This window comes from Sapajus apella, unplaced genomic scaffold (assembly GCF_009761245.1).
Source record: "Sapajus apella isolate SASKATOON/1434 unplaced genomic scaffold, GSC_monkey_1.0 scaffold6, whole genome shotgun sequence".
Taxonomy (NCBI): domain Eukaryota; kingdom Metazoa; phylum Chordata; class Mammalia; order Primates; family Cebidae; genus Sapajus; species Sapajus apella.
In genome coordinates this window covers 35907281-35915530 of record NW_022436946.1, presented here as the reverse complement: position 1 = coordinate 35915530, position 8250 = coordinate 35907281, and the positions used below count along the sequence as shown (strand labels likewise).

Sequence of the window (8250 nt, the reverse complement as noted above, 5' to 3'; positions counted from 1 at the left end):
GGGAAATAGGGTCTTTGCAGATGTAATTAAGATGAAGCTATATTGGATTAGAGTGGCTTCTAAATCCAGTCACTGGTGTCCTTATAAGAGGAGAGGACAGATACACAGTGGGAAGAAAGCCATGCTGTAATGAGGCTGAAATTGGAGTGAGGCATCTACTAGCCAAGGATTGCCAGCAACCAACAGAAGCAGAAAAGAGGCATGGCCAGCCTGGGCAACTTAGCAAGACCATGTCGCTACAAAAAATAAAACAAAAATTAACCAGGCATGGTGGTACACACATATAGTACTAACTACTTAAGAGGCTAAGGCCTGAGGATCACTTGGGCTCAGGAAATCGGGCCTTGCAATGAGCCATAATCATGCCACTGTACTCCAGCCTGGGTGACAGTGTGAGACTCTCTCTCTCAAAAAAAAAAAAAAAAAGGCATGAAATGTATTCTCTCTCAGAGCCTTCAGAACTGAGACAGTATACAGTTCTGTTATTTTAAGCTACCTAGTTTGTGGTATTTTGTTACAGCAGCCTAGAAAACTAATTCATTTCCAAGTCTAAAATATCTGACACTTTACCCAAAAATGTTGCTGACCCCTGGTATAGAGAACTCCATTCTGGAAGAAAACTCACACAGAGTAAGTTACCCTAGGCCAACCAAATGAGGCAATGCTGGGCCTGGTAAGGTATAAAGTATTAAGAGACTATAGGGGAATTATAGGAGAGGGCAGTCCTTACCACACATGCTCTCATTTAAGTTAGAGTTTTTCTAAGCCAGGCATGTGGCTCACTCCTGTAATCCCAGCACTTTGGGAGCCCAAGATGGGAGGATCACTGGGGAATATAGTGAAACCTTGTCTCTAATATATGTATATATACTAGCCATGCCTAATGGCGTAGTGCTGTAAATCCAGCTACTCAGGAGGCTGAGGTGGAGGATTGCTTGATCCCAGGTGAATCAAGGCTATAGTGAGGTGTGATCATGCCACTGGACTCCAGCTTGGGTGACAGAGCAAGACCCTGTCTCTAAAACAAAACTAAACAACAAAAACAACAAAAAACCTTACAGTTTTTCTTAACCTTATAGAAATAAAAAATGTAGAATACCTATTTTAGTGTTGATCACACTTTATTATGTTGTACTGCATGAATTTCAACAATAGCACTTCAACTGAAAAAAGAAATTTAGGAGCACCCCACTGATCTATTTTCCGTAAGTGCAACAGATAGTCAGTGTATTTGAGGCCAGTGATAAAGAGGGGACTGAGGAGGGATTAGCTGACTCTCAGTAAAGAATGATCCAAGATAACTAAGCCCAAAATTGGTGCAATAAGAATGCCACCTCTTTCCAGGTTCTAGGAAGCACTGTTATCACTATAGTCTAACAGCAGTACTTTAAATATCTTTAAACTCAGAGGGACTCAAATATACATGCTGATTAATTGATTGATTAACTGATTAATTTCAAATATACATTTATTTCTATTAATTGGTAAGATTTAAAGAAGAGTCAGGTTTTTGTTGAATTTCTGTTATATATATGATAAATCAATAAAATAAAAAATATATATTTATACATAAAATAGAAATTCTCCAAAGCATGCATATATATATATATATATATATTTTTTTTTTTTTTTTTAAGACAAAGTCTCCCTCTGTCTCTCAGACTGGAGTGCAATGTTCAAGCAATTCTCATGCCACAGCCCCCAGAGTAACTGGGATTATAGGTGCGTGCCACCACACCCAGCTAATTTTTGTATTTTTAGTAGAGATGGGGTCTTGCCATGTCTGAACTCCTGACCTCAAATGATCTGCCCACCTTGGCCTCCCAAAGTGCTGGGATTAAAGGCATGAGCCACCTCTCCCGACCCTGAATTACTATCATATTTGATTGTAAGAGTCTTTATTGCTGGTGCTCTACTAGAAATAAAAACACAAATGAAGAAAATGAAATGCCTCTTTCTCAATAACCACTTAATATACAGTTATTTGACTCAAGACTAGATTTGTATTTTCTTGGCCTAATTATTCAAGTAAAAAGGATGAAATATATCCAGTAAGAGAAGGATAAAACATAAGGTATAATTTTAATATAAAAATACCCAGGATGCTGGTTATGGAAATCTGGGAAGGAGCTCTGTGCCCAGGATACCAAACAGCACAAAAGGAAAAACATTTCCCTTATGAACCAAATTATAATTTGCCTTGCATGCCAAAGAACTTCAAAGACTTTGTTGATCCCTACGTCAACCACCATGATTTTTCAAGCGAAGCTGAAAGCTGACATTTGGTTTGATGAGCCCCTTGCTTCTTCTTGGCTAAGAAAGAAACAAGACTGCCAAGCAGGCAGGTTACACTCTGCAAATCTCCTTTCCAAAGGTTTTTCAGTAGAGCAGATTTGAGTCAGCCAAAGAAGCCTCAATTACTTGGTGAAAAGCTGAGGCACCATCTTCCTAACACAGCTACTTCCAGGCCCAGTGGCTGAGCACGAGGTCCCAGTGGCTCTCATTCCAGGTGTGGTTGCCTCCTGTGAGAAAGAAGACAGGAGGCCTGTCTGATGGAACTTGTGGGTTTCACCTGGGCAGCAGTGAGAACGACAAACAAATAGTAAAGATGTTGAAGTTTATGTGTAATGATGTAAATATTTTCATTTTTAAAATGAAACCATTTTATTTAAAAAACTAATAAATTTTCTGTTAAGAGGACCTGGATGGAGGAAAACGAAACAAAGAATATTGCTGGTATTTGATATACTGGATCATCATCAGCACATGTCTTCCCAGGACTCTTCACCAGAAGAGAGTCACAAATACTAAAAGTGAAAGGCAAAGATATTCTATTATGTTACTATTTCCCTGTAAATAGTAACATAAAGATTTTACTAACATGTAAGACCTACTCAAGTCCTACTCTTCACTTGCGGGGAAACTCCACAGCTGGCGTCTGCATACCAATGGATGTCAGTGAGGGTTCATATCCAACTGGCCCATTATCAAGTTAGGAGTCTACCATGAAAACAAGAGTGTCAGAATTCTCAGCTTCTATACGGCTTCAACTAAGACACCTAGATCTTTCCAAGCACTCGATGACTTTCTCCACAAGTGCAGGAAATTCAGATACATGCTGAATCAAGAAGAAAACTGTCTTTATTTTATTTTGTGTCCTTTACGTGTTCAACTGGCCTCCATACCGTGCAACCTGGCTCCACTCATCTTTAAATCTCTCAGTCAGTTCCTTTTCTACATTTTTTTGTATTTAGAACAAGCCATGTTTTTATAATTTACCAAATATATTTTTGATTGAATGATCATTTAAGTGGACTGAATAAGAATTTCAATTTCTCACTGTTATATTTGATCTGATCCCACAGGCATAACTAGCATCTTGTGTGAGGCACTGTGCTTAAGAATGGGGGGAAAGATGCAGAGTTTGTTAAATCTTTCAGGGTTCTTCTTGTGAAATAGAATTAGTCTGCACACCTACTAACTTTAGAAAGTGGCTGGAGACCTTTGCCTATGAAAGGGACAGAATGCATTAAGCTTCCTCCTGAGAAGCCACCTACAGAAATGGATGTTAGGCTGCGCCATTAAGCCTGCATCTATACATTTCGTGTCTTTAGTCTAAGTTTTGTTAAGGCATCCTGGTTTTATTTATTTCAGAATTTGTTTCTTGAAATCACTGATTTACACTGGCATTAAAATACTTGATGATAGACTCACAATGTACCAATAGTTGCTGAAATTATCATTACGTTTTCAACTGTTGACAGTGATTAAACAATTCTGTTTTGCAACTGCACTAAATAAAAGACAAATGCAAAGTTTGATTATAATGAGATTATGGATTTTCAATCTTTAATGAGATATAAAATTTATGAATAAGATGACCTTTTAGAGGTTTATTTCATAGATGAAATTTGAGATTACTATTAAAGAAATTTTGCTTACGTTTCACTTGTGTGACACCTTTAAAGAAATATTAGGTTAAAAATAGACTTATTAAATTCCATCAACATAAATATTACTTATTTTGAACATGATGGAATTTGAGAAATGAACCTTACACATTTATTCCAATTTCTTATGATTCTAAGATTTATGGGATTAGGCTATATTTTCTTAACTCAGATTCATTATTCAACCTGAAGCTACATTAAAAGAGAAAGAAAGAGAGAGAGAGAGAGTAAGGCCGGGCACAGTTGCTCACACCTGTAATTCCAATACTTTGGGAGGCCGAGGCGGGTGGATTACTTGAGGTCAGGTGTTCAAGACCAGCCTGGCCAACATGGTAAAACCCCGTCTCTACTAAAAATACAAAAAAACAGCTGGGTGTGGTGGTTAGTGCCTGTAATCCCAGCTACTAGGGAGGCTGAAGCAGGAGGATCGCTTGAACCTGGGAGGCGGAGGTTGCAGTGAGCTAAGATCACACCACTACTCTCCAGCCTGGGTGACAGGGTGAGACCCTATCTCAAGGAAAAAAGAGAGAGAGAGGACAGGCTCAGTGGCTTATGCCTGTAATCCCAGCACTTTGGGAGGCTGAGACAGGCAGGTCACTTGAGGTCAGCAGTTCAAGAGCAGCCTGGCCAACATGGTAAAACGCTGTCTCTACTAAAAATACATAAATTAGTCAGGCATGGTGGCATGTGCCTGTAATCCCAGCTACTCAGGAGGCTGAGGCAGGAGAATTGCTTGAACCAAGGGGACGGAGGTTACAATGAGTGTAGATGTTCCCATTGCACTCCAGGCTGGGTGACAGAGTGAGACCCTATCTCAAAATAAAATACAAAAAATAAAAGAGAAAGAGAAAGAGAGTAACAAGAATAGGACAATAGTAAAAGAATCTAAATTCCATTATTAACTAGCTGCACTTAGGCAAATCACTTACTGTTTCTGCCATCTACTCCTGCTTGTGGCACATATGTAGGTAACTCATTTAAAAACAACAGGAAAAAGATAAAATTAAAGATTATCTAGGAATAATTTGCATAACATATAATGAAGACAACTCTAAACCTATATGTAAAGATGAAAAGGAGACCTGAGGGCCGGCTCTACCTTCCCTGTTCTAGTCTCCCGCTCTGTCATGGCTCCCAAAGGCAGTTCCAAACAGCAGTCGGAGGAGGACCTGCTCCTGCAGGATTTCAGCCGCAACCTCTCAGCCAAGTCGTCCGCGCTGTTCTTCAGGAACGCGTTCATCCTGTCTGCCATCCCTATCTGGTTATACTGGAGAATATGGCATATGGATCTTACTCAGTCTGCTGTTCTGTATAGTGTGATGACCCTAGTAAGCACATATTTGGTAGCCTTTGCATACAAGAATGTGAAATTTGTTCTCAAGCACAAAGTAGCACAGAAGAGGGAGGATGTTGTTTCCAAAGAAGTCAACTTCTTTTCGAAAACTTTCTGAAGCTGATAATAGAAAGATGTCTCGGAAGGAGAAAGATGGAAGAATCCTGTGGAAGAAGCATGAAGCTTCTGATTATGAAGCTACAACATTTTCCATCTTCTATAACAGCTGTTCCTGGTCTTGATCATTGTTGCTTCCTTCTTCATACTGAAGAACTTCAACCCCACAGTGAACTACATTTTGTCCATAAGTGCTTCATCAGGACTCATCGCCCTGCGGTCTACTGGCTCCAAGTAGACCATGCCTGCTTGCCCCCTGGCTTTGTGTCTATGGGTGGCCTGTGGTATATGGAAAAGTAGCAGGGTGGTCAGGGCGGAAGACACACAAGATGTTTTTACAGTCTAGAGCCTTCAAAAAACCCAACAGAATGCAATTCAGTATTTGTTTATTGGCTGTTTTTGACAGATTGTTGAAATTAAATGAATTGAAAGGGGGAAAAAAAAAGAAAAGGAGACCTGAATACCAAGACTATATATATATCTTTATTGTATATACAATGTTATACAGATATCACTTTCCTCACTCCCTGGCCATCTGGGCAGCTGCTCTTGGTTGGGACCATCCCAATCAAAGGAGATGAAAAAGTCACTGGAGTCAATTGATTCTAGGCTCCAACTCATTATGAAAGGTGGAACATACGTGCTGGGGTACAAGCAGATCCTGAAGATGATCAGACAAGGCAAAGCAGAATTGGTCATCCTTACTAACAACTGCCCAGCTTTAAGGAAATCCAAAATAGAGTACTATGCAATGTTGACCAAAACTGGTGTCCATCACTACAGCAGCAATAATATTGAACTGGGCACAGCATGCGGACAATACTACAGAGTGTGCACATTGGCATGAATTGATCCAGGTGATTCTGATATCATTAGAAGCATGCCAGAACAGACTTGTGGAAAGCAAACCATGCAAAATTTTCCTTTAATAATACTTGCAGAACTTTTTTAAAAATACATTATAAAGATATTAATTTTATGCTGATTTATCAATTCAGTATAACCCCATCAAATACTCAGAGAAAAAAATATTTTTAGAATTAAAAGGCATAATTGCTTCACTGCACTCCAGCCTGGGCAACAAAGCTGGAAAATAGTCGAGCCTAGATTCAAAGCTGTTTATTTGATTCCAAAATTATTTTAACTGCTGCTTTTAACAAAGCACTGCCTCCCAGTATATTTATGTTTCACATCTTTTAATACTGATGATGATAATCATTATGAGAATTATAATTGCTATAAATTATCTCTTTCCAACAATTTTTTTTCAAAATTGAGAGAAAAGCAAGCCTGCAAAACTAAAATTTGCATAGGTATTAACAAAATATTGCCCAAAGAAATTCAGATTAAATAAATTATTAACAAACTGCTGCTAACAAGATTGGTAATTAGCACTTAGGAAAAAAGAGAGAGAGAAGAAGAGAACCTGAAGAAAGCTTGTTTATCTGTCTAGATTTTCTGTGAAAAGGATGAGGGTTTTTTTGTTTTGTTTTGTTGTTGTTGTTGTTATTTTGAAACAGAATCTGACTCTGTTGCCCAGGCTGGAGTGCAGTGACGCAATTTTGGCTCACTGCAACCTCTGCAAGCATTCTCGTGCCGCAGACCCCTAAGTATCTAGGATTCCAGGCATGCACCACCATGCCTGGCTAATTTTTGTATTTTTAGTAGAGACAGGTTTTCACCATGTTGGCCAGGCTAGTCTCAAACTCATGAGCTTAAGTGATCCACCCACCTTGGCCTCCCAAAGTACTGGGATTATAGGCATGAGCCACCACACCAGGCTGGATGAGATTTTTTTTTTAACTAATGTAAATTTTTTCAAAGTGCTGCTTACCACCTGATAAACAGCAAGGCTGGCTCTCCTAGCGAAGTGCAAATGAAATGTTCAATTACGTTAAACAGCTCTGGCTCGTAAAATATTTGAGGAAAAGCATAGACTAAGTAAAGAGGCTATAAGAAATGCAAAATTTGGGGACACAGCATTCCTTAATCACATTAAAGCCTAAATGTTAATTAAAATTGACATTAATTAAGAACTATAATCCCACCTCCCTCAAGAGAAAGGTTGGCTTATTGGAAGAAAAGGACAATTTAGAATCACCAATTCTCCTACACGCAGTCTAGAGCCTTCAGTAATTCCTAGTCAGCATCTCAGGATTCCTTTGAGAATTCTTCCCAAGGTCAAAGTCAAAAAATGGGTTTATTGCAAATGCTTACATTACAAATGAGTACTTTATTGCAGCTCTGCTGTTACATGTTTTTCTTATCTTCCCTTCACTTCCAAATCTAGTCAGAGGGTTTCAACAAACCCACCTTATTTCAAGATGATAAGGTAGAAAGGAAAATCAGCCTTTATTGAGGACCTGCTAAATGATGGGACTTGGGGTCACTAAATCTCAAAACCTTCATTACAGCTTCCGCGTATTTTCATCCAAATCACAACGGAAAACCTCTTACAAAGAATACTTAAAGCAGTGGCTCATGCCTGTAATCCCAGCATGTTGGGAGGCCAAGGCTGGCAGATCACTTGAGGCCCGGAGTTTGAGACCAGCCTGGCCAACATGGTGAAAACCTGTCTCTACTAAAAAATAATACAAAATTAGCCAGGTGTAATTGTGCACACCTGTAATCTCAGCTACTCCAAGGCTGAGGCAAGAGAATCACTTGAATCTGGGAAGTGAAGGTTGCAGCAAGATCTCCCTACTGCACTCCAGCCTGAGTGACAGACCAAGTCTCTGTCTCAAAAATAAATATATATATATATATATACACACACACACACATATATAAATAAATATATATATTTTTAAAAAAAGAACACCTAAAACAACAACATCACCAAACCTTATC

The 8250-nt window shown here is 39.0% G+C and overlaps 2 pseudogenes across 1 annotated transcript; both read left to right on the top strand.

Moving 5' to 3' along the window:
* The first annotated feature begins 5037 nt into the window (after positions 1–5037).
* On the top strand, positions 5038–5834 carry LOC116549047 (annotated as a pseudogene). Its single transcript, XR_004267686.1, has one exon. The product of XR_004267686.1 is annotated as a translocon-associated protein subunit gamma pseudogene (transcript).
* Positions 5835–5977: 143 nt separating this feature from the next.
* Positions 5978–6316, top strand: LOC116549046 (annotated as a pseudogene).
* The last annotated feature ends 1934 nt before the right edge of the window (positions 6317–8250 follow it).